This window comes from Mirounga angustirostris, unplaced genomic scaffold (assembly GCF_029215605.1).
Source record: "Mirounga angustirostris isolate CCGP_5_RB_7025 unplaced genomic scaffold, mMirAng1.0.hap1 SCAF_8, whole genome shotgun sequence".
Lineage (NCBI taxonomy): Eukaryota > Metazoa > Chordata > Mammalia > Carnivora > Phocidae > Mirounga > Mirounga angustirostris.
In genome coordinates this window covers 54,159,874-54,185,975 of record NW_026991716.1, presented here as the reverse complement: position 1 = coordinate 54,185,975, position 26,102 = coordinate 54,159,874, and the positions used below count along the sequence as shown (strand labels likewise).

General features: G+C 33.1%; 1 pseudogene; it reads left to right on the top strand.

Annotated features, from left to right (window-relative positions):
* The first annotated feature begins 1,157 nt into the window (after positions 1 to 1,157).
* On the top strand, positions 1,158 to 1,958 carry LOC123836428 (cilia- and flagella-associated protein 276-like; annotated as a pseudogene).
* Positions 1,959 to 26,102: the final 24,144 nt, after the last annotated feature.

The following is a 26,102-nucleotide window of genomic DNA, read 5'->3' as shown; positions in this document are numbered from 1 at the left end:
GAACATGTAGTGAACACCCAGTTTTCCCATCCATGTGGAATGCTGCCCAAAAGGCCCAATTCTTTTTTGCCCCACCCAGAACAGCATGGCTAGTTGGGGAAGCTTAGAGCAGGGAAAAGCGGTGGAGACACACAGCAATCAGGGTGCAGGGAACTGAACAAAAGTTCCCAGTTTCACTAACCACCTCATGGATTCCATCAAGAGGCCCAGTCATGAAACTTGTAACACACACAACCTACAGACTCCTAGCCCTCATATGCCACCATCCTTCCATATACCCCTACCCTCCAATAGTGAGTCTCATAGCTAGTACCCAGTCCACCCCACAGAAGATGTGATCAAGCGTCTATAGATACTGCACAGTCCTGCACAGCCAATGGATCAGAGAATAAACCAAAAGGGAAATCAGAAAGTATCATGAGGCAAACAAGAATGGGAAATACAATATATCATATCTCTTTTTTTTAAAGATTTTTATTTATTTATTTGAAAGGGAGAGAGAGAGAGAGAGAGAGCAGGAGCAGGGGGGAGGGAGAAACAGACTCTCTGCTGAGCAGGGAGCCCAATGGGGTGCTTGATCCCAAGATCCTGGGATTATGACCTGAGCCAAAGGCAGCTGCTTAACCGACTGAGCCTCCAGATGCCCCCAACATATCAAATCTTATAGGATATAGCAAAAGCAGTTCTAAGAAGGAAGTTTATAGTGAAAAATGCCCATGTTAAGAAAAAAGAAAGATCTGAAATATATAACCCAACTTTACACCTTAAGGAACTAGAAAAAGAAAAACAAATTAAAAACAAAGTTAGCAGGAGGAAAGAAAGAAGTATTAAAGGAGAAATAAATGAAATATTTAAAAAAAATAGAAATAATCAATGAAGCTTAGAATTTTTTTTTGAAAAGATAAATAAAATTGACAAACCTTTAGCTGAACTAACCCAGAGAAAAGGAGAGAAGATTCCAATAAATGAACTCAGAAATGAATGAGGAAATACCACAACTGGTACCACAGAAATACAAAGGATCATGAGAGACTACTATCAACAATTGGATGCCAACAAATTGGATAACCCAAAAGAAATGGGTAAGTTCATAGAAACATACATACAACCTTCCAAGACTGAATTATGAAGAAATACAAAATCTAAACAGACCAAACATGAGTAATGAGATTGAATCAGTAATCATAATCTTCCCAACCAAAGCCATCTCAATATCAGATGACTTCATGGATGACTTTTACCAAACATTTAAAGAAGAATTAGTGCCAATCTTTCTTAATGTCTTCAAAAAAAAAAAAAAGAAAAAAGAAAAGAAAAGTAGGGCTGCACAGGCTTCCCATCCCTCACACCAGCAGCTCACTCCGCATTTTACCATGACTTTCGCCGGAGACCCCTTCCAGCACCCTACCATGGATAACGATGATACCTTCCTGGGATAACTCCGGGCTTCCAAGAAACTGCCATATAAGAACCCAGCTCACCTTGCTCAGCAACAGGAACCCTGGAGTCAGCTCAGCTCAACTCCCACAATCACTTCCATGAGGCGGGATGTTTATTTTTTTGATCCTGAGATACCAAAGGATGACCTGGATTTCCACTTAGCATCCTTGTACAACCACCACACAGGGACATTAAAGAACAAAAGTGAGATACTCTTACACCAGGAGAACACCCAGGATACCCATGGAATCATCAATACCCAATTCCCTGGAGAACTTTTATCCCCTCCTCTGCCACCTCCCATCACTTCCCGAGCTAACATCAGACACTGGATCAACCCTAAGAAGGAGTCTATCCACAGCATCTAAGGATCCATAGTGTCCCCTCATACTGCAGCCACCAATGGAGGCTACTCCCGAAAGAATGATGGTGGCTTCTTCTCTACCTAATGTTGACAGGTCCCTGAACTAAATTAATCATAGTGGAACATCCTGCTGCCCACCTCCATTAAATAGAATTGTGCTGGGGAAAAAAAAAGTAGAGAATACTTCCAAACTTGTTTTATGAAACATTATCCTCATACCAAAGCCAGATAGGACACTACAAGTAAAGAAAATTATAGGCCAATATCCCTGATGTTCATCCCTGATGAACATAGATTTAAAAACCCTCAACAGAATACTAGCAAATTGAATTCAGCAATACATGCACCAGGATGTGGATCCTGCACCAGTGTCATGGGGAATTTATTCCTGTGATACAAGAATGACTTGACACACACAAATAAATGTGATGTACCACATTAACAGAATGAAATATAAGAAATCGTATGGTTATCTTACTAGATGCAGAAAAAATATTTAACAACATTTTAAAATGTCCATATTACCCAAAGTGATCTACAGATTGAATGTAATACCTATCAAAATTATAGTGGCATTTTTAAAGTAATAAAAAAAAACTATTTTAAAATTCATATGAAACCACAAAAGACCCCAAATAGGCAATGCAGTTTTGAGTGGGAAGATCAAAGCTAGAGGTATCATTTTGATTGATTTTAAACTTGATTTTAAGCTATCAAAGCTGTAGTGATCAAAACAGTATGCTACTGGTATAAAAACAGACACAAAGACCGACCAGTGGAGCCAAACAAAGAGCTTAGAAATAAATCTACACATAAATGGTCAATTAACCTCTGACAAGCGCACTAAGAAAACACGATGGGGAAAGGATAATCTCAATAAACGGTGTTGGGAAAACTGGATATCCATATACAAATGAATAAAAGTGGACTCATAGGACACCATACACAAAAATTAACTCAAAATGAAAGCCATTAAGCTCCTATAAGAAAATAAAGGGAAATATTTTGGACATGACACCTGAATACAGGTAACAAAAGCCAAAATAAGCAATAAGGACTACATGAAATTAAAAGGCTTCTGTACAGCAAAGGAAGTAATCAAAAAATAAAAACCAACCTACAGAATGGGAGAAAATATTTCCAAACCATACCTGATAAGCAGTTAATGTTTAAAACATATAATGATGGGGCTCTTGGGTGTCTCACTTGGTTAAGGGTCTGACTCTTGATTTCATCTCAGGTCATGATCTCAGGGTCCTGAGATGGAGCCCTGCATTGGGCTCTGCGTTCAGCGCAGAGTCTGCTTGTTGTTCTCCATCCCCTGCTTGCATTCTCTCTCTCTCAAATAAATAAATAAATAAATAAATAAATAATAAATAAATAAATCTTCAAAATGTATAATGAACTCCTGTAACTCAATAGCAAAACAAAACAAAAACCAAATAACTTAAAAATAGGCAAAGGACCTAGGTAGATATTTTTCCAAAGAAGACATACAAATGAACAACAGGTATATCGGGTAGTCAAAAAGGTCAAAACTTCCAGTTATAGGGTAAATAAGTTCTGGAGATGTAATGTATAGTACGATGACTAAAGCTCATACTATATAGAGTATATTTGAAAGTTACTAAGAGAGTCGATCTTAAAAGTTCTCATCACAAGAAGAAAAATTGTAACTATGTGAGGTGATGGACGTTAACTGAATTTTTGTGGTAATCATTTTGCAATATAAACATATATCACATTATTATGTTGTACACCTTACATTAATACAATGTTAATGTCAATTATATATCAGTAAAGCTGGAAAAATAACGTAAAATAAAAATGTAAGATTGAGACACAGAGAGGGGCCATGGGATTTTCCTCTGAGCCTCCTCTCATTCTGGAGATAGTAACACTATGATTTTCTTACCATTATATAACGTTTTCTAAATGAAAAAGGATATATCATGGTAAATGCAAAGATATTTGCCAATTCTAATTTGAAGGTCACTCTAATCTTATTCTTACTTTCTAAAATGGTATATTATGAAAATAAACACATATGGTTGGTAGCTATAATTCTTCATCTGCTTGTTCTTATTAACCAACCAAGAACAAAAATAAACTATGAAGGGGGCACCTGGGTGGCTCAGTTGGTTAAGCGTCTGCCTTGGGCTCAGGTCATGATTTCAGGGTCCTGGAATCAAGCCCTGAGTTGGGCTCCCTGCTCAGTGGGGAGTCTGCTTCTCCCTCTCCCTCTGCCCCTCCCCCCAATTCGTGTTCTCTCTCTCTCTCAAGTAAATATATAAAATCTTTTTTAAAAAATAAGCTATGAGGAACTTATGACAAATAAAATGTTCTTGGAAATTTTGGAATATCTCACTAGTGGAAGGATGGTTACATCTGCATACCTCATAACAGGTTTATATTTTTGTAAGTATTTAACTTGCTTTCATTATAGAATAAAACAATTTCTGGTAATTTCTAAAGAGATATTATTTCATCAGTGTACGTCTAAGAGAAATCTCAACTATATATATATATATATTATATATATATATATATAATATATATATATTAGTTTTTAAAAAAGGCAACTAAGATGTGGCTCTGCTCTAAATGAGTTTGCAATCCAGGATAGGGACCCAGGCAAATAAAAGAAAATCAAAAACAAAAACAAAAACAAAACACTACAATGAGATATCACCTCACACCTGTTAAGATGACTATTATAAAAAGAGATGAGATTACGGGGTGCCTGGGTGGCTCAGTCGTTAAGCGTCTGCCTTCAGCTCAGGCCATGATCCTAGAGTCCTAGGATCGAGCCCCGCATCGGGCTCCCTGCTCCGTGGGAAGCCTGCTTCTCTCTCTCCCACTCCCCCTGCTTGTGTTCCCTCTCTCGCTGTGTCTCTCTCTGTCAAACAAATAAATAAAATCTAAAAAAAAAAAAAAAAGATGAGCTTAGGAAAGGGAACCTTTGTTCACTGTTGATGGGAATGTAAATTGGTACAGTCATTGTAAAAAACACTATGGCGGTTCCTCAGAAGATTAGAAATAGAACTACTATAGGATCCAGCTATCCCCCTTCTAGGTAGCTATCCAAAAGAAATAAAATCAGTATCACAAAGAGGTATCTGCACTCCTATGTTCTTTGCAACATTTTTTCACAGTAGCTAAATTATGAAAATAATCTAAGTATCTACTGATAGATTAATGAATAAAGAAAATGTAGTATAGCATGGTATCTATTCAACCATAAAAAGAAGAAAATTCTGTCATTTGTGACAACATGGGTGAACCCAGATGACATCATGCAAAGTGAAATAAGCCAGACACAGAAAGAAAAATACTGCATGATCTCACATATATGTGGAATCTAAAACAGCTGCACTCATAGAACCAAAGAGTAGAATGGTAGTTGTCAGGGGCTGGGCAGTGGGGGGAAAGGGAATATATTGGTTAAAAGGTACAAACTTTCAGTTGTGAGATGAATAAATTCTGGGGATCTGAGTATATCATGATGATTTTAGTTAACAATATTGGGTTGTTTATCTGAATTTTGCTAATATCTTAAGTGTTCTCACCATAATAAAAAAAAAGGTAAATATGTGAGATGATGGATGTGTTAAGTAACTTAATTGTGGTAATTATCTCACAATGTATACATATATTAAACTATCATGTTGTACTGTTTAAAAATAAAAATAGACATTTGACAATGTTTATAGTGTTTGCTCCTCTGTTGCCAATTGCAGTTCTCTTCCACGTTTCCATTTTCACATCCTTCAGCAACCCAACATAAGACATTCAAATGAAACTCAACTTTGTTTTGTCATTTGAACATTAAATTATTTTACACTGAGGTCTCCTTGATCTAGCATTTAGTGGACAAAAAGAGAATTTTTTAAAGCATTTATAAAGTGGAAAATATATTCAATTAAAAAAAAACTAATGTAAGGCAAAAAGAATATGGGAACTCTACCTCTTTTAGGCTTCATTTCTACTGTATATATTCAGAAGTTTTAGATGATTTTGCTTTTTTACTTTCAGCCATTGAATCATTCAGGAAGAAAAGTGATTGTTATAAAGGAGCACAAGAAAGGATGGCTGGGCAAATAAAAAGGCTGAGAAAAAAACAGATAATGGAAGCAAAAGAGTTAAATCAGGTCAGTGGCTAACAGAAAGAAAAATGTGCAAAAATGTAGTCATGACAGGGTGATACAATTTGGAGGAAAAATGAAACAAAAATTTGTTCCTGTTTGAGAACAAATGAGGGCATGATTGAGAGCTTACAGAAAACACTTCCCAGACAGTCTTTCATTAGTTCATTCATTCATTCCTTTATCTCTTTACTCATAATTTATTCATGAATTTATTTAACTATCCCTTCTATTATGAAACAACTATACTTTAGAAAAGTATGCAAGTATAGGAAGAAAAATGTTTCACTGGAAAGTTACACACTGTCTGGAGCATATCCTTCCAGGTTATCTGCTTCCGTTTCTATGGGAGTGGTTTTGTAACTCTCTAAATCTAGATAGCCAGTAACAATGCAAAATAATCATAACATATAAACATCTAATTCTGTCCAGTGGAGATAAAATTGACTTCCTTCCCCAGCTATGGACATTCTTCTATAGACATTTCGATATTCTGGACTTATAATGTTCCTGTTGTTTGGATTCTCCTTTGGATTGGTTGTAATACATTACCAGTTTAGTCATTATTGAGTAAAATAAAAAATGTTAACTAATGTTTCTTTTTCTGTGTATGACAGTCATGGTTTACCTATTTTCTAAAATTGTCTTTTAACAGCCCTTTTATTTTGTAAATATTTTGGCTTTTAAAGTTTACCTTTGGGAATAAAGGAGTCAGTGGTAGTGGTTATATGACCATAACATTTTGTGTGGGGATTTAGTATCTCAATTCTAACCTCAAGCCTCATTAAGACTAAGAGGATTTTTTTTTTAAAGATTTTATTTATTTGAGAAAGAGAGAGGGTGAGCACCAGTGGGGGCAGATGGAGAGAGACAAGCAGACTCCCTGCTGAGCAGGGAGCCTGACAATTCCATCCCAGGACACTGAGATCACTACCTGAGCCGAAGTCAGTTGCTTAACCGAGTCACCCAGGCACCCTATGAGGATGGTTTTTTGAATTAAGCAGTTGACAGCGTCTTGGTTAAGTTTTGAAGTAATGGATTAGTATTCCTTTTATCAGGAAGGATATGAATATATGGGGACAAGTGGATTTCATGGTACAGAGATTTCATATTTTATTTCCTAAAACCAGAAAACGTCTTCCAACTAAAGAAGTCCCTGTGGTTCTCAATGTTCTCTCATTCTTTCTGATTTCTCCCATGTAACTGTAATCTTAACCAGCTGAGAACACCACTGACTTACATCCATCCATACACTACAGAACCATCTGATTGTGCCCTAGCCCTTTTCCTGAGGGAAGAATAGTATTATCCTTTCCAGTTTTCTCTTTTATGAAAACTTGCTTAAGACTAAAGGCAACTTCTAGAGATATCTATATTTTCCCCAAATATTCAAAATTCATAGGAATCATAGGCCTCACTTCATTATATTCAAGGTCAACCATAATTTTACAGTTACATTTTGGAAAAAAATGGGTATTTTTGCAATATTCCTCTATGCTGATTCCATTATAAAATTAATTTTATCACAATGACAGTAAAGTTACAAGAAAAATGCAAAAGAGATGAGAAAGAGAAGAGAAGGAGAAGGAGGAGGAGAAAAACAGAAAGGAGAAGAGCCATCAGAAAGGAGAAAGAGAAAAGAAATGACGGAAGGAAGGAAGGAAGGGTGGAAGAAAGGAAGGAAGGAAAGAACACTTTCTCTGCTGCTCTGTGAGTAAATGAAGGCAAATCCACTCATTTTAAATCCAGAGGGGATTTCCTTCTGGTGGTTTATAAAAGGATCAAAGATTTGGTTATCATTTTAAAAATTACTTTAGGCAGGGAAATTCAATATCTTAATATAATTAGAGCTTTTAGAATAATAAAGTTTTTAGAAAAATCTTTATCTGTTTATGATAAATACATTAGTAATTTGTGACCTATAGGACTAAACACTGGTTCCTGATTGAAACATACCATTTCAAAACTGCTGAAAAAAAAGAGAAAGCAGTACATTCAGAAGTACATTTTGAATGTTGTATTATTTATTCAGTTCATAGACACTCTTGTATCTAACTGGCTTTCATCTCGTTTAATAATCCCAGGGCATCCGAGTCACGTTTTTCAAAGCTGTACTGAAGGAATGCTAACTTACCCATTAAGATAAAAGATACCAAATGTCACTCTTAACACAAAGGGATTAGGGTCTTCATACGTAGCATCACAACCCCTCTAGGCTAAGTGAGGAGACTGACGCTGAAGTGATAGATGACACCAACGTCTATTACACATCACCATCCATAAACTCTGAGTCACAGCTTGAGATAACTTTCAATTGCACATGTGAATTTTCTTAATGAGACTACTTCTCAGGGTAGCAGTTTAAAAATAAGTTCTTGCACTCTTATTTCAGTACTCAGATTACTATTTAAGCATAATACAGTAATTGATTTTATGAAGGGGCAAATTCAGATTCAAGAGGTGGAAGGAGGTCAATCAAAAAGTGAGTGTGAAACAAAAGGCTTGCTTGAGGCATACTTCAAAAAATCTGGATGGGTTCTTTGTTTGTTTAACTCTTTTATATCTTACATAGCTTAATATCTCATGTTACATATTAACACACACACAACATGCCCACATCACAAAAGCAAAACAAAATACACTCATCACAAAGGCAAACCAAAACACACATATCATGAAAGCAAAACAAAACAAAAACAAACAAAAACCAAAGGGACATGCAGAAACTTCTGGAGGTGATGGATATATCTCTCATCTTGATTGTGGTGATGGTTCCATAGATGTATGCATATGTCCAAACTCACCAAATTGTATGTATTAAATATGTACAGTTTTGTGTTTAACAACTATACCTTAATAAAGCTGTGAAGAACTGGTTTGAAACTTTTGTTACTAAACTGTGTTCCAGAAATTTTTTAATTAAATTATTTAAAAAAAAAAAGGCCTACAAAAAGCAAAAAACAAAACTAAGAAAGGATATCCTGAACCAGTTCCTCCATAGTTTGGCTGAAAAATCAGGTGATCCTGATGGCTTGAGCTTTGATCAGTCAGTGCCCAGTGGCCAAAAAAATTAATGAGACCTTTAAAATCTGAAGATACTAGTCAAGTAATTAAAATAAAGAAATCTAATTATTTTTAAGAAAATGCCCTCTTAACACAATTAATGATGATAATAATCAGCAAGACTATTTTGGAAGGATTGGCATTTTCCAATTGGTTGACTGACAATATACTTACTGATTTTTGGTTAATTTTCATGTCTGGGCCTATGACAGAAAGACAGAAAATATTAAAGTTTTTGTAAACTAGATATAGTAACTTAGAAGCCTATTTGGAAACAAAAATTATGTTGATAGTGAACTATACATTCACTTATATGCATTGAAACCATATATTTAAAATGAAAACAATACATATAAATGTTTATAATTTATACTTGTGGTATCATAAGCTATTGAAATGAACATGATTATTTTAATATGTATGTAATTTGTAGGCTGTATTTCAAAGAAATCAAACACTTTCACTGTTAAGATAGGCATTATTTTGCTAATATGTGAAAATCACTAATGTAATTACATTCATGCATCATTATGATCCATAAAAATATGAAAATTCATGAATAAGAAATTTGTTAATGTAATAAATTGATCTTCTGGGAGATGCTGATTTTTCTTTGTATGCCTTATGGCTTTGGTCTATGCCTCAGGAATATTTTCATATATCCCTTCTGAGATAGAGCAGAATGACAATGAGAATAAAAAAAGAAAACATGACTTGTTACATTGGCACTCTGTGTTACATTTGTTGCTTGGCTATATTTGGATACTATTATTATGGTTTTGACATCTTTCTGCATTTATGTGTTTATTTTGTACTGCAAGACACATACATGGAGACCAAGTTATGCATCCTGTAATTTGGTATTGAAATGATTAATTATGAAAGTGATTAACAGATGTTTTCTTTATTCATTCTCTTAGCTTTGCTAATGTATGCCATTACAATAGTCAGTGTTTTCATGAAATGTTGGCAGTACAATTGTGACATTATCTTATGAAGACCTCAGAACAAAATACTAAGCACAAAGTACCAATTAAAGTGTAAGTCCTTTGGTTTCTAATTTAAATTTATAATTTATTTGTGTATAAAATAAGAATACAAGTTCTGAATACATATATATGTATGAGTAGGAAGACTGTGATAGTTTTTATGCATCACTGGTAGGTTCGATGGCAGGGTAGAGATGTCATTTGCTAGTGTTTACCCATATGCGGGTCTGATTACTTATAAGTCATTTCATTCCTTGTAAAGGCCCTGGGCTGCTGAACACCAGGCCTAACCTTCTGTTGACCTCCTGCTTCTGTATACATATTGATACTAAAATCATTTATTTTTATCATCAATTAGACTGAGTTTAACACCTGGATAACATAGACTATTTTAAAATAGCTAATGTGTTTGTCTCCTGAATCATATTGTAAATATTCTCGACTGAAGGAATATAGGTGATTCCACACATTATGAAGTGCAGTCTTTTACAAACTGTGGCTCAAGAAATATTATTGAGTGGATTAATTAATCAAAATTTTACTAGGTAAAACATTTTTGATACCTTCCCAAATAATAATTCAATACATATGTCTGTTTGTATCATATAAACTACTTTATTAAAAATCACTGAATTAATAATTTGTGAGAGCTTTGTATTTTTAAAATGTTTTTAGTATTTCTTAGCTTTTACATATAGTAAAATATATCAACATTCTAGGAGAACACAAATAAAACACCTATATTGAATCTGATCAACCAAAATAACATAAACTCTTGAGAAAACCTTTGATATCATCAGAGAATCTCTGAGTTTTAATTTTAAGTATCATATAACATGAATAATGTGTAATATTAATATTGAAACTAGTAATGATAATAATTGTTATCTATTAAATACTTTTTATCTGGTTATCAGATAACCTTCATATTATTTGGACACTATCGTTATCCGTATTTTATGGATGAATAAATCTACCTTAAGTTTATTTAAAAACATATAATTAATAACTAAAAATACAACACTTTTGTCAGTTTGACAAATGAGACACTACTAAAGGCCTTTTAAGCAAAACAACTAGTTTTTGGGTAAAAGATAGTCCAAAGACATTTCTGGGTTGGCATAGATGTAAAGGAAGCTGGAAGACCCTCCTCCCCAAACAAACAAACAAAGCTGGAGCAAAAAGTCTTGAACTCTAAGAAAATGCCAATAACAGCTTGATCTGTGAGTGAGTGACCATATCTGCACTGTAACTGAATTTCTAGTTCTGGGCCACGGGCAGTTTGTTAGAGCTAAATCTGATACTACTGCTTTAAATTTGAAATCCTATAAAAGGATTAGACTGCCCAAGGTTGGCAACATCTCCAGGTTTCTGACAAAGGCAATTGTATAGTCTCTCTGAAGTAAGGGCCTCAGAATTGCCACTGAATAAAACTAGTGACATCTGAATTAGAGTCAGAGATGACCAAGCATAGAAGAAAATTTCCACCAGGAGTGAGAATCATCAGGAAAAACAGAGATTTAAATCCCTCAGAAGACATCAGATATTAGAAATATCAGAAGCAGAATATAAAATAACTACATATAAATCTTTAAAAAAAGACTGGTGGGATCACAAAACTGAGCAATAAGAGACTATCAAAAATGATGAAGCAGATTTGACAAAGAACCAAATGAAATCTTCAGAAAAAAAAATGAGATAGTTGAGAAAAAATAGGATGGGTGAACTAAATAGGTAAGAAGACACAACACAAAGAAAACTAGTGAATGGAAGATCTGAAAAAAAATTATCCATAATATATTATTTAAAGAGAGAAGACAGAAAATAATTTTTAATGTTAAAAGCTATGGAGGAAAACAGAATACCTAACATTTGTCTAATGAGTGTCTTCAGAGGACAGAATGGAGAGAAGGAAGTTGAGGTTTCTATAATTATAATGCTAAGAATTTTCCATAACTGAAGAAAAATAAGAATCTGTAGGTATTAAATTAATTCATACCAAATAGAATAGAGTAAAGCAAGAATAAACAAAGACAATTCTCAACAGCCCAAAGATATTTGAAAAGAGTGAACTATCTTCAAATTCATGAAAGGAATTAAATGTCTTTTCAACCAATTGGGGAAGTGTTGACATTTTCACAATATTTTCATCCGATCCATGAATATGAAATGACTTTCCTATTTAAGTTTTCTTTAATTTTTTTTAACAATTTTTTGTGGTTTTCAGAATATGTTTTACATTTTGCTTTGTAAATTTATCCCTGAATATTTTATACTTTTTGATGCTATTATAAATGAAATTGTTTTCTTATTTTCATTTTCTGTTTGTTCATTGCTAGTGCACAGAAATACAATATTTCCTAAAATTGATTTACAGATTCAAGGCAATTCCTATTAACATCCCAGATGACTTTTCTTTTGCACCACTTGGAAATATAAGAGAACCAGAATAACCAAAACAATCTTTAAAAACTCAAAGTTGGAAGACTCACACTTCTTAATTTCAAAACTTACTACAAAGATCAGTAATCAAAACAGGATGTATTAATGTAAGAATAGACATATAGACCTATAGACCAATGGAATAGAATTGAGAGTCCAGAAATAAGCAAAATATCTGGAATTGTTTATTTGTGGTCAACTGATTTTTGACTAGGGTACCAAAACAATGAAGAAAGAGCAATCTTTTCAACAAATGGTACCAAAATACCTATATGTCTATGCAAAAGAATGAAGTTTGACCAATGCTTCATTCTATGCACAAAATTAACTCAAAATGGATTGAAGACCTAAAAGTAAGAACAAAAACAATAAAACTGGTAGAATAAAACCTACAAGTAAAACTTTATAACCTTGGATTATATGGTGATTTCTTAGTTATGACACCAAAAGCACAAATAACAAAAGAATAAAACCCAGATAAATTGGATGTTAAAATTAAAAATTTTGTGCTTCAAAGGATATCAGCAAGAAAGTGAAAAGACAATCCAAGAATAAGAGAAAATATTTGCAAATCATGTATCTGATGTGAGACTTAGATCCAAAATATATAAAGAACTCTTACATCTCAACAAAAAAGAAAAGAAACCCAATTTTTAAAAACAGAAAAGGTTTAGAGTAGACATTTCTCCAGTGAAGATATACAACAAGGAAGCTTGTGAAAAGGTGCTCAACATTACTAGTCATTAGGGAAATACAAGTAGAAACCACAATGAGATATCACTTCATACCCCGCTTAGGTTGGCTAGAATAAAAAAGACAGACATTAAGACATGTTAGTGAGGATGTAGAGGATGTCACTTCATGCTCCACTTAGGTTGGCTAGAATAAAAAAAGACAGACATTAAGACATGTTAGTGAGAATGCAGAGGATGTACATTGGTAGTGGGGTTGTAAAATTGTGCAGCCACTTTGGAAAACAGTTTGGCAGTTCCTGGAAATGCTAAACACTCTTAAGACCCAGAAATTCCACTCTTAAGTGTATGCCCAAGTGTGCTGAAATATGTCCACACAAAAACCTGTGCATGAATGTTCATATAATAGCCAAAAAAGTGGAAATAACCTACATTTCCATCATATCATGAATGCCTAGACAAAATATCCATAAAATGGAATATTATTTGGCCATAAAAAGAAATTAAACATTGATACATGCTACAATGTGGATGCACTTTGAAAATATATACTAAGCCAAAGAAACTAGACACAAAGGGCCATATCTTCTATGATTCCATTTATACGAAATGTCCAGAAGAGGAAAATCCATATAGATAGAATTTAAGTAGTTACTAGGGGATGGGGAGAATGGATATGAGATTTGTTTGGGGGTTGATGAAATATTCTAAAATCAGATAGTGGTTATGATTGCACAACTTCATGAATATATGAAAAACATCTGAATTGTATACTTTTAAATGGTGGATTTTATTGCATATATATTATATCCCAATAAAGCTGTTATAAAAATACAAGTGTATATATGACAATTGAAGGTATTTGAACACTGATTGAATGTTGATGGTACTAAGGAATCATTTTTTTATTTTTTAAGGCATGAAAATGGTATCATAGAATATTTTAAAACAAGACCAGCTATGATTTGATTACTGTTGAATATGATTGAAAGGTACATGGCGGTTTATTATTTTATTTTCTACATTTGAAGAAGGTAGATATTTGAAATTTTCCAGCAAAGTGGGGGAAAAAGAAGGGTAACATTTGTAGATAATATAATTATCAGCATGAAAAAGATTCTAGTTCTCAGAGAATTTCTCAGACATAATAAAAAGCATACTAAGTTGGTTGTATATAAGATCAATGTACAGAATATCAATTGCATTTCAATACAGAGGCTATAATACAGTGCAAAATTTAGGAGAATAATTCAGGCTTAATATTCTGTTCAAAACAAGATTTTAAAGATAGATAGCTTCTTGATTTGGTCATATAGTGGTATTAGGTCTTTAATGCACAGAGTTGATCACTGACTAATAGAATTATCACACTGCCATAAAATTCATGATAGAAAGTGAAAAATTGCCTAAAATAACACCACCCTCTGTCAGAAAGTTAGTAAGAATGTCAAATAATGCAGAAGATTCCATTCCCAGAACTATTTATTATATCAGATATTCAAACATTTATCCATCTAAACCAAAAAGCCCAAAAAAAGAGTAAATCTCAGATAAGAGTATTTGCTTTTCTCATGTAATATCAGCTGTTTCATGTAAGTTAATTAGCACTTTATCTCTTTTATGACTTAGCAGTTCTGGTTAGGAAAATGCTTTCTGTAAATCTACTCTGTCTTAGAACATGTTACATTTTCAGCTTGACTTTGGGATTGGGTTTTTATTTTACCTAAGAAATGAAATCCAGTGGGGGGGGGGGAAACCCTGTAAAATATCTTTTAAGGAACATTGAGTAAAAACAAATTATCTTCTTATTCTTCACATAGGAATTTATGACTTAATGCTGTAAAAATTTTTGGATGTTAATGATTAGGATAATGTAGGTCCAGCACATATTCAATAAAATAATCTTTGCCATCACAACCTAGGGAACAAATACTAGCCTAACAGGGCATATTACCTAACTGAAAATAACAACTGGATGCTGGCATTTGTATTTCCAGATGATTCCTGTAAATTCTACATTTTCATGGAGAATGATGATTTTTCACTCTTAAATGGTTGTATCAGTATTTCAATTCTAACTAGATAGTACATAGCTTTTGAAAAAAGTAATTATAGGTTCTGCCATAAAAAAAGAAACTAAGAGGATTGAGTTATCTCTTTGAGTGACTCTATGAAATATTTCCATTTCTTATTGGGTGAATTAAATGAGATGTTTATTTTTTTAAGGAACATATAACTGTTGGTAGACAAGTTGCCCTTCTCAGAGTAAAATGTCAAGGGCAGTATGAGATTATATAACTTATAAATAAAAAGTATCAATAGAAGTTTTATATGAACTAGAGTGAATATTTAGTAATTCACAAATATGACTACATAAGCATGATGAATCTGATGATGGTGATATGTCATTTGAGAAGTGTTCAAAATCATGGAAACCTTCAATTTAATGACAAAATTTGTAAAGTATTCTGAGTACACTACTTACTGTTAACAAATCTGTTACTAGCACATTAAGCCGGAGTTTCTTTATTGAAGCAAGGATATAAAAGGCATTATGAAAGTTATTTATTCAACATGTACTATTTGTAAAGAGTAGTCAACAGGCCACTTGTATCAGAACAGATGCATTGGTCTCACACTGGACTTTTCTGATCCGAATATTTGGCCATAGTATTCAGGAAAACTACATTTTAAACAAACTTCCCTGGTGATTGTTATATACCCTTCTATTTGAGGATAATGGCCATAAGAACACTTTGAAATTTCTCCATTGCTTTAAGGAATCTTTATGTGTAGCTAGTTATCAAACCATGAAAGTCAGTGCCTTATAATACAAGGAGAATGTAATGGAAGTTTTATTCTAGCTCTGCACTAATTTATGTGACCTTGGGTAAATCACTTCTCTTCTCTAGGCTTTAGGTGCTCCAACTATAGGATAAAGCTAGATGACTTCTGATGAGCCTTTTGGTTTACTATTCTACTAAAATCCAGTATAAAGAATTCTAAGAACTTATTCCTATGCTAGGTTTAAGGGATGTCAAAATTTCATCACACATATGGGCACAAATAATTCCTATTCTCATTTCAAGTTTAAATTTATTGTGCTTTTAAATATATAGAATATAGGGGCGCCTGGGTGGCTCAGTCGTTAAGCGTCTGCCTTCAGCTCGGGTCATGATCTCAGGGTCCTGGGATCGAGCCCCGCATCGGGCTCCCTGCTCAGCGGGAAGCCTGCTTCTCCCTCTCCCACTCCCCTGCTTGTGTTCCCTCTATCGCTGTGTCTTTCTCTGTCAAATAAATAATTAAAATCTTTAAAAAAAATAAATATATAGAATATAGGAAGAATACATTAGGTAAAGATATATTAAGAGAAATAGCATTGTCATTAATTAGTACAGAGCCTCTAGAATAAGTTTGCAATACAGTTCTGAAGTCTGGTTGCTTTCAGCAATATGGCATCTGGAATTTGGAGTAGTCACTAAGAAATGCTGAAATTTCTTTTTTTTAAGAAGCATGAGTTGCCATGGGCTCTTTTTCTCCAGAGAAACTGAAGAGAAACTTAAAATACAGATCTGAAAAACTGGGTTAAGATTTAGTCTGAATCTATGAAAAAATTTATGTTAAAATAATATCCATTTAAAATTCATTGTATACTGTAAACAGGATGAATTGGGGATGATAGCATACAAATATTTAAAAAGAAAAAGCTCCTGCATGCTTTCTATCACTATGTCCTCTCAGAGCCTTGGATTTCACCTTGCATCACAGAAGAAGAATATAACACTCTACAGAGTACAATAGGGAGTCTGTCCAAAACCTTACACAGCTGGTATGGCCCAGGCACTGAATGATCCAAATAACACTTACATTATCACATAGTTCATAATCAAATGTTGTTCTACACTATTGTGAAAGATTCCTTCTGCAGCTACAATCTATAAAACTCAAATCTCTTTGGTTCCAAAAGCTTGATGAACTTTACAAACAAAGGAACAAGGCTCTACTGAAATAGACCTACCTTTATAAAGGATACTAGATCATTCATTCACTGAACATCTCTACCTTTCCAGAAAGAGGCCTAGGAAAGTCTTCCTTGCTATTCGCTGGACAGCAATAGCACTTTCTGCCGTTTCCGCTGTTTTTCTTTGCATGATGAAAATAAATTTCCACTTCTAGCCTTGTATGAGCATCTTCTGAATTCCAATTTGTTGATTCAGGTGTATGATTTTCCAAACATCTTGTAGAGCTTTGGAAATATTCCACTCACATCTCTGAGCCCTGTATTTCTCCATTTGTTTTCTTTTATTTGATTTCAACCTAACTCTGTGCCAGGAAAAAAAAAACCTGCCTAATATCTATTTATATTTTGATAGATTTTCTTCCATATAGATCAGGTGTATTTTTTCTCTGTTTGATTGTGGATTTGTAAATTTTCATTTTGAGAGGGTTCAAATGATTAGTGTCAAGTGGGTATGCCATTTAGAAGTCTCTGATCTTTCTCTCCATGCATTTCTCACTGACTCTTGGAATTACTCTATCAAATTCTTAACATTCTTTTTATGATTTGTCTTGATTTTTCTAGGATCATTTACTCTTTCTTCTACTCTTACATTAAAGAATTCCCAGTTACTCTTTGTTCATTCTAAACAATAAGAATGAATAAAAATGAACTAATAAGTCAATCACATATATTGAGGGACATAAGTGACAACAGAGCTTGTGATGGAAGCAACTTGTATTAGGTAAGCCAATAATAGCTCCTACAACTAACACATTTGAAAATGTTAGTGCCTTTTTACAATAAAAATTTATTTTTTGGTTTATACAGCTGTGTAATGAAAGTGTTCTTCATTAGGGGCTGGGTAAGTTTTCTGTCCTATCATTTAGGGATTAGTCTAGGAGACACTATCACATTCTGCCAGAAAGTACACAGGAGAAGAGATGCTGGAGGATGAATTCTTATTCATTTTGACATGGAGATGATACATGTCTTTTCTCTCATTCCATTGATAAAAACTAGTCACATGGCTCCATCTAGCCTCAAAGGAATCTGGGAATTGTAGCTCCTGTCTGTACAGATGACTCCTAGCAGCAGTTAACAAAAATATGGAAAAAAGCACAAATATTTGTTAGCTTACTGTTTCTCCTACTTAAAGAAGTGAATGAAAGAGTCACGTCAAATACTTGAATTCACACATAGTCTTTATTATTCTCAGATATATATTCTTTCATCATAGGCACCATTTTGAAGCTAAATACTTATTCTTCATTGCAGAGAGGACTGTGCTATCTAAAATGCACATAGCACAGAACAGTACTTATATTTTGAAATGTTCATGTCTTTCAAAATTTGGAAATATTATAATAAATACTTAGAGATTAAATAAAAGCTGAATAGTGCAGACTTTTATTTTTAATAAGCATTTATGAACTAACTACCTGAACTTATGTTACAATGGGTGGTCCTTTCATCATGCTGTGGCAAAAGTGATAAAATATTTTATTTGCTGTGTGCGGATTTTATAAGTTACTTATCTCTTTGGTTCTCATTTACTCAATTTTAAAATGCTATTAAGAATGCCTCTTCCAGCACACTTGTACTGAGACCACCATAGCAAGCACTTTAAAGTTTATATTATACTTTCTTGCACAAAGAAAAGTGCTTCATAAGTTTCTGTCCTATTTAAGGATTTACATTTTCAATGAACAAAAGAAAGGAAGGAAGGGAGGGAAGAAAAGAAATAAGGAGAAAAAGGGAAAGGGAATAGAAGGGAAAAGAAAGGAAAGGAAGGAGAAGCAAATAAGCTAATGCAATCTGGAGCAGGGAGCTTTTATCGTGTGTTGCCTTAGAGATCAGGGGCTCTGTCATTTGTACTTTGGTATTTAGGGCAGTGCCTAAATAGTGCCTCATACTTAATTGAGAGTTACCAAATATTTATCTGAAATGAATTATTTATATCATATTCATAATGGGAAATGTATATTAAAGATGATGGACAAGTGTATAATTTAGGTGTGCTATATACTTAAGTAGCATTGTAGAAAGAGGTAGCTATGCTCTGACCAAACAAATCTTTGGAGAAAAGATTGTACTTCAGAAAGTCTTTAAATTATACAAATAATTCTATAAATTTGTATTCAAATTAAAAAGTAAACATTGGTATGAATACAATATAGTAGGGAAAAGAAGCAATTAATCAAGTTATAAATTTTTTTTCACTCCCTGAGCATTTCAGGCAAATTTAATCTGTAAATTAAAATACCTCAAATAAAAAATTCACTTTGTATTAAAGAAACAATCCAATCATTATCATTGGTCCTTTTCATTATACAGTTACATGTTGCAATTTTATAAATAATTGAATATCTTTAAAAACTCATAATTTAAAAAGTTGTTAACATATAAGGTCTACTGAACTGCTAAAATCACGAAGATATTCTTGTGGGATTATTACTGCTTTTTCTTTTAAAAGGAAGATGTTCTTTGTACACAGGGTAAAATGAAGTGGTAATTTACAATGTATCTCTTTAATTTACAAAGAGGAACCAAAACTTTAGATATTTTTCATCAGAGAGATCATTTGAGAAATATATATAAAGATGTGGTCCATATAATATTCAAAGTATTTTAATTTTGGGGAGTAATGATTGTTCACTCAAAATTCCTTTTTGAATAGTAGAAATACTATCTTTAGAATCTTTCCATTGCAACCAATGGGAGTGCTTTCCCTTTGGAAATACACTTGCTGTCATTCTACAAGAAAACCTGAATGAGTGCAGTTTTTCCCCAATTAATTAAAAATTCTCTCTCACTATCAATTTCTCTTCTACATACACACACACACACACACATTTTTACATAAAATAATTACATCATAAGATTAATGAACAAAATTTAACCATACTTCTCCCCACTATACCTACATTACTGAAATGATTTCTTTTGCATAGAAACAGAGAACCTGTTTAACATACCTAAGCAGAGCAGTGCATGTTTTAACATCCTTGTTCCTTAATTTTTCTCTTCAGATTTCCCAGGATTTATGATTCACTAGTTATAAATTTCAGGACAATTTGCATTGCCTTAGAGGTTTTCGTTGAAAGATATTTAGTCTCCAAATTTGGATGCAAGCACTTAACATAAAAGATGAAGTATCACCCTTAAAAAAGTTAAAAATCCATTTGAACAAAGTGTCTACCTTTTTGTTTTAAGATTCAGATATCTTCTCTTAAGCAACTAAACAGCTCAAGGTTGCATTAGATAAGTAATTTAATAATCACTAAATATTCAATGATAAGGAAGTTACCTTTTTACTATTACTCTCAATTATAGCTCTAACTATCAATTTAAATGACAGTCACAATGTGTCATTTAAAATTAACAGCTTAGCCAGTGTTTCTCAATTATTCCGAGATTAATGTTTCCCAAGGTACTAGTAGCAGGAGAAAAATATATCTTGACACATTTTACGAGTAGAATTGAAAGCAAATTATGTCAAAAAAGGTTTGGATAGACATTTAGTATTTCCTTTCTATGTTAAGAACATAGTGTCTCCAGTTATTCAGAATTAAGATAAATTCATATAAATTTACATACACTTTTAGAAAAGAAAAATATATCCAAATTAAAATCAAATAGTTTGAAGTTAGCAATTGAAATGAGATGTGGCAGTTGCAAATTAGTTTTAAATATGCTATGTATATTATATTTATTTATTTGTTTTTGTTCACCCAAGAAAAACTGCATAGCACAAAATTGATGAGTAAGAAAACAAATGCTTGGTGAGTTTGTATTTAAGAGAAGATGGCAAAACAGGACGTGCTTCTGACTTCCTTCACTAAACACAATCTAGAGATGCTATAGAATCAGGATGTATTTTATGTATTTCAAGACATAAAACAAAACCATGAGATAGGCTTGTGGAGACAGAAATGATTGGAAAATGTGGGGGGACTGGCAAATAAAAGGCCTGCATGTCACTGATGGAGGACAGGCATTGCCGGAGGCCCCACATAAGACATTCTGAGTATCACTGCCTTCACTATTACCACTTTAGAGCAAGAAGCTGGAATATCGTATCAATGAACTCTGCCAAGAGAAAAAAAAAAGGATGGATAAACAAATGCAAAGAATGAGAAATATTTTCAGGAATATGAGTGACAAGACTAGAAGTAATATTTCTGTGTAATAAAAGCACCAGAAGAGGAGAAAATGACATGGAGAAAGTAATAATAGTTTTAAAAATAATGTATCTGCACTACCATGTTCAATGCAACATTATTCACAATAGCCAAGACATGCCCCTCAATTGCTGAATGGATAAAGAAAATGTGACATATACATACAAAAGAATAGTATTCAGCCTTAAAGAAAGAAGGAAATTTTGCCACTGGTGACAACACAGATGGACATAGAGGGCATTATGCTAAGTGAAATAAGCCAGATATAGAAGTACAAATAGTACATGATTCCATTTAAATGAGGAGTCTAAAATTTTCAAACTCATAGAAACAGAGAGTAGAATGGTGGTGGCCAAGGTCGGGGGGAGGAGGGAACAGGGAAGTATTAGTCAAAGGGTACAAAGTTTCAGTTATATAGGAGTGATTAGTCCTAGAGATCAACTGCACAGCATAGAGACCATAGTTAACAATACTGCATTCAGATGCAAACAGGATGGAACCATAATCTAATGCAACCGGTATAACCTAACCTGGCAATTTTACAGTCAGAATGGAATGGGAGAAGCAGTTGGAATTGGACAGCTTTGAATTAAATTTTGTTGCAGTAAAATATAGCTAAAGAATTGTCACAGTCCCTCACCTGTATGTATAACCATAGATCAATAGCTATTCAATCACTAAAAGATTTACTTACTAGTACTGACCTACTAATGATTTTACTTACTTATAAGAACACTCAGGTATTGGATATGGTGTTATTTATAGACATAATAAACAATGGTGTAAAATGGTTGCTCATATTATACATACAAGAGTTGACATTTGGTGTATGCAGGTTGAAACTGCTAAAACACACACACACACACACACACACAAAACCAATATTCACTAAAGGGTGTTAAGTTTTCTCCTGTATTGACATGGAGCAAATACATTTAGACAAGTACTTGTCACTCAAGGAGATTTAATTAATTTTGATTCAAATGTTACTACTGACAGTGCAAAATATGAGAAATGGTCTATTGGATGGAGGCAAATTGAACCCTATTCTTACAATATAACAGTTCTACATATACCCTATAATGAATACCCCATGAGTAAACTTTGATGGGTAATGGGCTTGGTGTGATATGTATATCTTATATTAGAAACATTGTATGGGAAGATGGTACTACTTCCATTGGCCCTGGTTTAACCTGTAAGAATAATATAATGTATAATAATGGATGTTCACAAGAGACATACTGAGCTATGAAGAAAAAGTCCAACTCAAAACTTTAGACTACCAATTCCCTAGTGTTAATTATGCATTAGGTACCAATTGGGAAAAATGAAAAGAGCTGAAGAATAGCTATCAAACTGTAAAGTACTTGGAAAAAATAAGCTACTAAAACATACCAATAATTTGTCAAGTTTTTATATAATGGAGAATCCTTACACATAGCTACCAAGAATCCGTTTTAACTATGAATCACTGGTATATTTTCAAAAGCTATTAATCTAAAGTTAATATACTTAATTTTATAATTCACCCCATTGGAACATGAATCATTGCTTTCATATGTATGTTATGCATACATTTTTGGACTTGTTGGCTACATATAAATTAAGAAAAACTTAAAAAGAAATTAACACTGCAATGCAAGTTGTGCAAAAAATCTGATACTATAAATAGCAACAAAAGTTGGAATGCTTGTGGGAAATTTAATTTAATTGAATCTTACTGAAGAATGTTGAAGACTGACTCACCATATGTACTGTCAAGAAGATGCACTGTCAGGGGTAACCATAGGAGGTACTGATAAAGAATTACAAAAATCATCATGTCAGACTAAACTTAAAGTAACTGTTGATGCAAATCAAGCAGGTACTGACTGTTTGCTCGTAGTACAATGATGTAACAACTGTAGCTTTAATTTCATAAAATAGAGTCAGAAATTCACTACAGCTCTGTAGCCATCGTGGGCTACCTTCATGCAATCCAGTTTTCTTTTTCTTTCTTTTTTTTTCCTACCTCAACAATAAACTTAGCTAATCCAATTTTTTTGAATTGGCATGTTCTTTGGGTTGTAATTTTTTACTTCCCTAATATCGCAAAGTACAATCACCACTGAATTTTTCAAAGATGTCAAACCCCTCTTCATCAGCAAAATCCTTATAGATACTGTGATCCCAAGGTAGGAGTGGGTCCCCAGAATGTTCAAAATGTGGGGAAAAGTAATGTGCTTGTTACTGAGCTGGTCCAGCATCTTGAGCAACTGAAGTTCGATCCTGCTGGAGACCATCAGATGAGTTGTGTAGAATTTCCATTAGAATTGCCTCTCTAAGAGACAGAAGAGGGAAATATCTATCCTCTGGTCTCAGTGAACCCCCCATTCATCAAGTTATGACCTGTGGATGGCTAACTCCACTGCAGTTTCATCTTCCTGTATGTGTCAGAATAGGCCTCCCGTCCTGGCAGGAAAGAAGCCCTGGGCAGAAAGCCAGAGATAGAGGATGATACAGCTGAGGCAGGATCCGTCAAGTTTTATTCACATACAGCTGATTGCCAGATTTGGAGTAAAAAGACTGGCAGGTAGGAGGGTCACAGGAAGCTTCTGGTACTACCCATAAAATGATTATATACATTTTCGCCTTTACTGTATCAGTGGGGTGAAATTTGTTAAAATTATCTCATGTACCATCATAATTACATTTCTCAAATAAACTTTATTTGGACATGATGTATAAATAATACATAGCTGGATACAACTAATAAGATATTTAAGATATTCATATCTACAATGAGACACATTTGCCTCTAGTTTATTTTTACTTATTTTAGATCTTGAGATTAGTGTCAGTTTCTTCTTCTTCAAAAAAAGCATGCATTTTTATTAGTACTCTGTAACAAATTAAGTAACATAGAGTTTACCTAACACTCATTCCTTAACACACATTTAATACTTAATTAAATTAGTTCTTTGGAAAACTTTAAATTTTGATCCATAATTATTTATCTATGCACATTTGTTATCTCCTTTTGAATAAGCCTTCACAATTTATATTATTATTTTTTAAATGTGTCCATTTTATTAAAATAGTATAATTTAAAGCTAAAGCTATATAGAGCATTCCAATTTTTAGGATGTCTTTTGAATCAGTAACTATAATCTGTTAATATTTTGTTATGCATACATTTTTCTTTTCATTCATTTTTTCCCTTAGATTAGAATTGCTAGAGGTTTGCTTAACTTATCAGGATTTTCAAAACAGAACTCATGGTTTTTATTTATTAATTTCATTGTTATTTTTTAGTGTCTAATTTAATATGTAGCTGCTTTTATTAATATCTTCTACCTACTTGTCTTTGAAAATCAATATACTTTGCCAAAAACTCACAAAGCTATATAAAATCAATCTTTTGATTTGATAAATATAAATATAAATACTTATTACTATAAACTTCCAGATATACAGCTTTGACCACAGTTTTTAAGTTTTGTTATATAGCAGAGTTTTTGTTAATTTACAAATCATTTGTATCAGCAATTTTTATCCCCTCTTTGAAGTGAGGGTTATTTGAAGGAGTAATGCTTGTTTATGTGTAGGAATCATTGTCATTGAACTTGTGAGAGCCATTGAGCCTCTCCTCCAAAAAATATACACACATATGCACAATTATTCAAAATTTTACAAATAATGTCAAGATGCCTATCAATCACCTAAATCTGAACCACCAATTAGAAACTCACCATTAAAATAACTTTTTAACAATTTCTACATAATTATACTTTATTTGGTTCTTTTTTTATTATCCACATTTATTTGATTTTTGTTACAGGGTTTGATTGTAAATTTCTCCCTCCCTTGAGGATTATATTAATCAGTGGTTATTTGAAAAGAGATACACATTTTTCAGTATATTTAAGTATAGATATTAAGTATATAGTACATGGCCTTATTTTAGGAAGTTAGTTGTTGAAACTTTATGAGTTATGTCATTTAGATTTACTGTATGATTTTTATCTTTTTTTATACTTAAAATATCTTATTCTAAAAAATACATGTTAAAGGATATTGCATCAATTATATAGTCAGTTTCTAGGGTTTCTTTTTTTTTTTAAGATTTATTTGAGAGGAAGACAGAGAGTGAGAAAACAAGAGTAGGTGGGGCAGAGGAAGGGGGAGAGAAAATCTCAAGCTGACTGTGCACTGAGAGTGGGGATCTTACAACCCACGAGACCACAACTTGTGCCGAAACCAAGTTAGATGCTTAACCAATTGCGCCACCCCCCAGTTTCTTGGGTTTCTAAGAGTTTCTATCCTATATATTTTGCCATGTAAATTTATGATTTCATACTTTCATTTGTATGCTATCATCAATTTAAAATAACTGGATTTTTCTTATAATTTTTTGTCTTCCTTTCTGTTCTGATATTATTAATATCTCTGCCTTCTTTTAAATTGGATTTGCTTAATTCTTTATTTTTGGATTTTATGAGTTATTTATTTCAAGTGTCCCTTGTGTAACTAGTTCATATCTGGTAGTTTGGACATTTAACCCATTCTTTTTTATCAAGATAACTAAAAGTTTTGAAGTTTTTATTCCAACTATAAGGTTTTATAATATGTGTTTACTTATCCTCAGTCTAGCTTTGTGTTTTATGCTCTTTGAAACATTAATCAAATTGTTTCTGGTTCCTTTTTTCTGTGCTTTTGGAATTGATTCATGTTTTTGTTGTAATAGTGATTGCCTCAGCAAAAACAGAAAACTAGAAAAATTTGCATCTGTACACCTAAAACC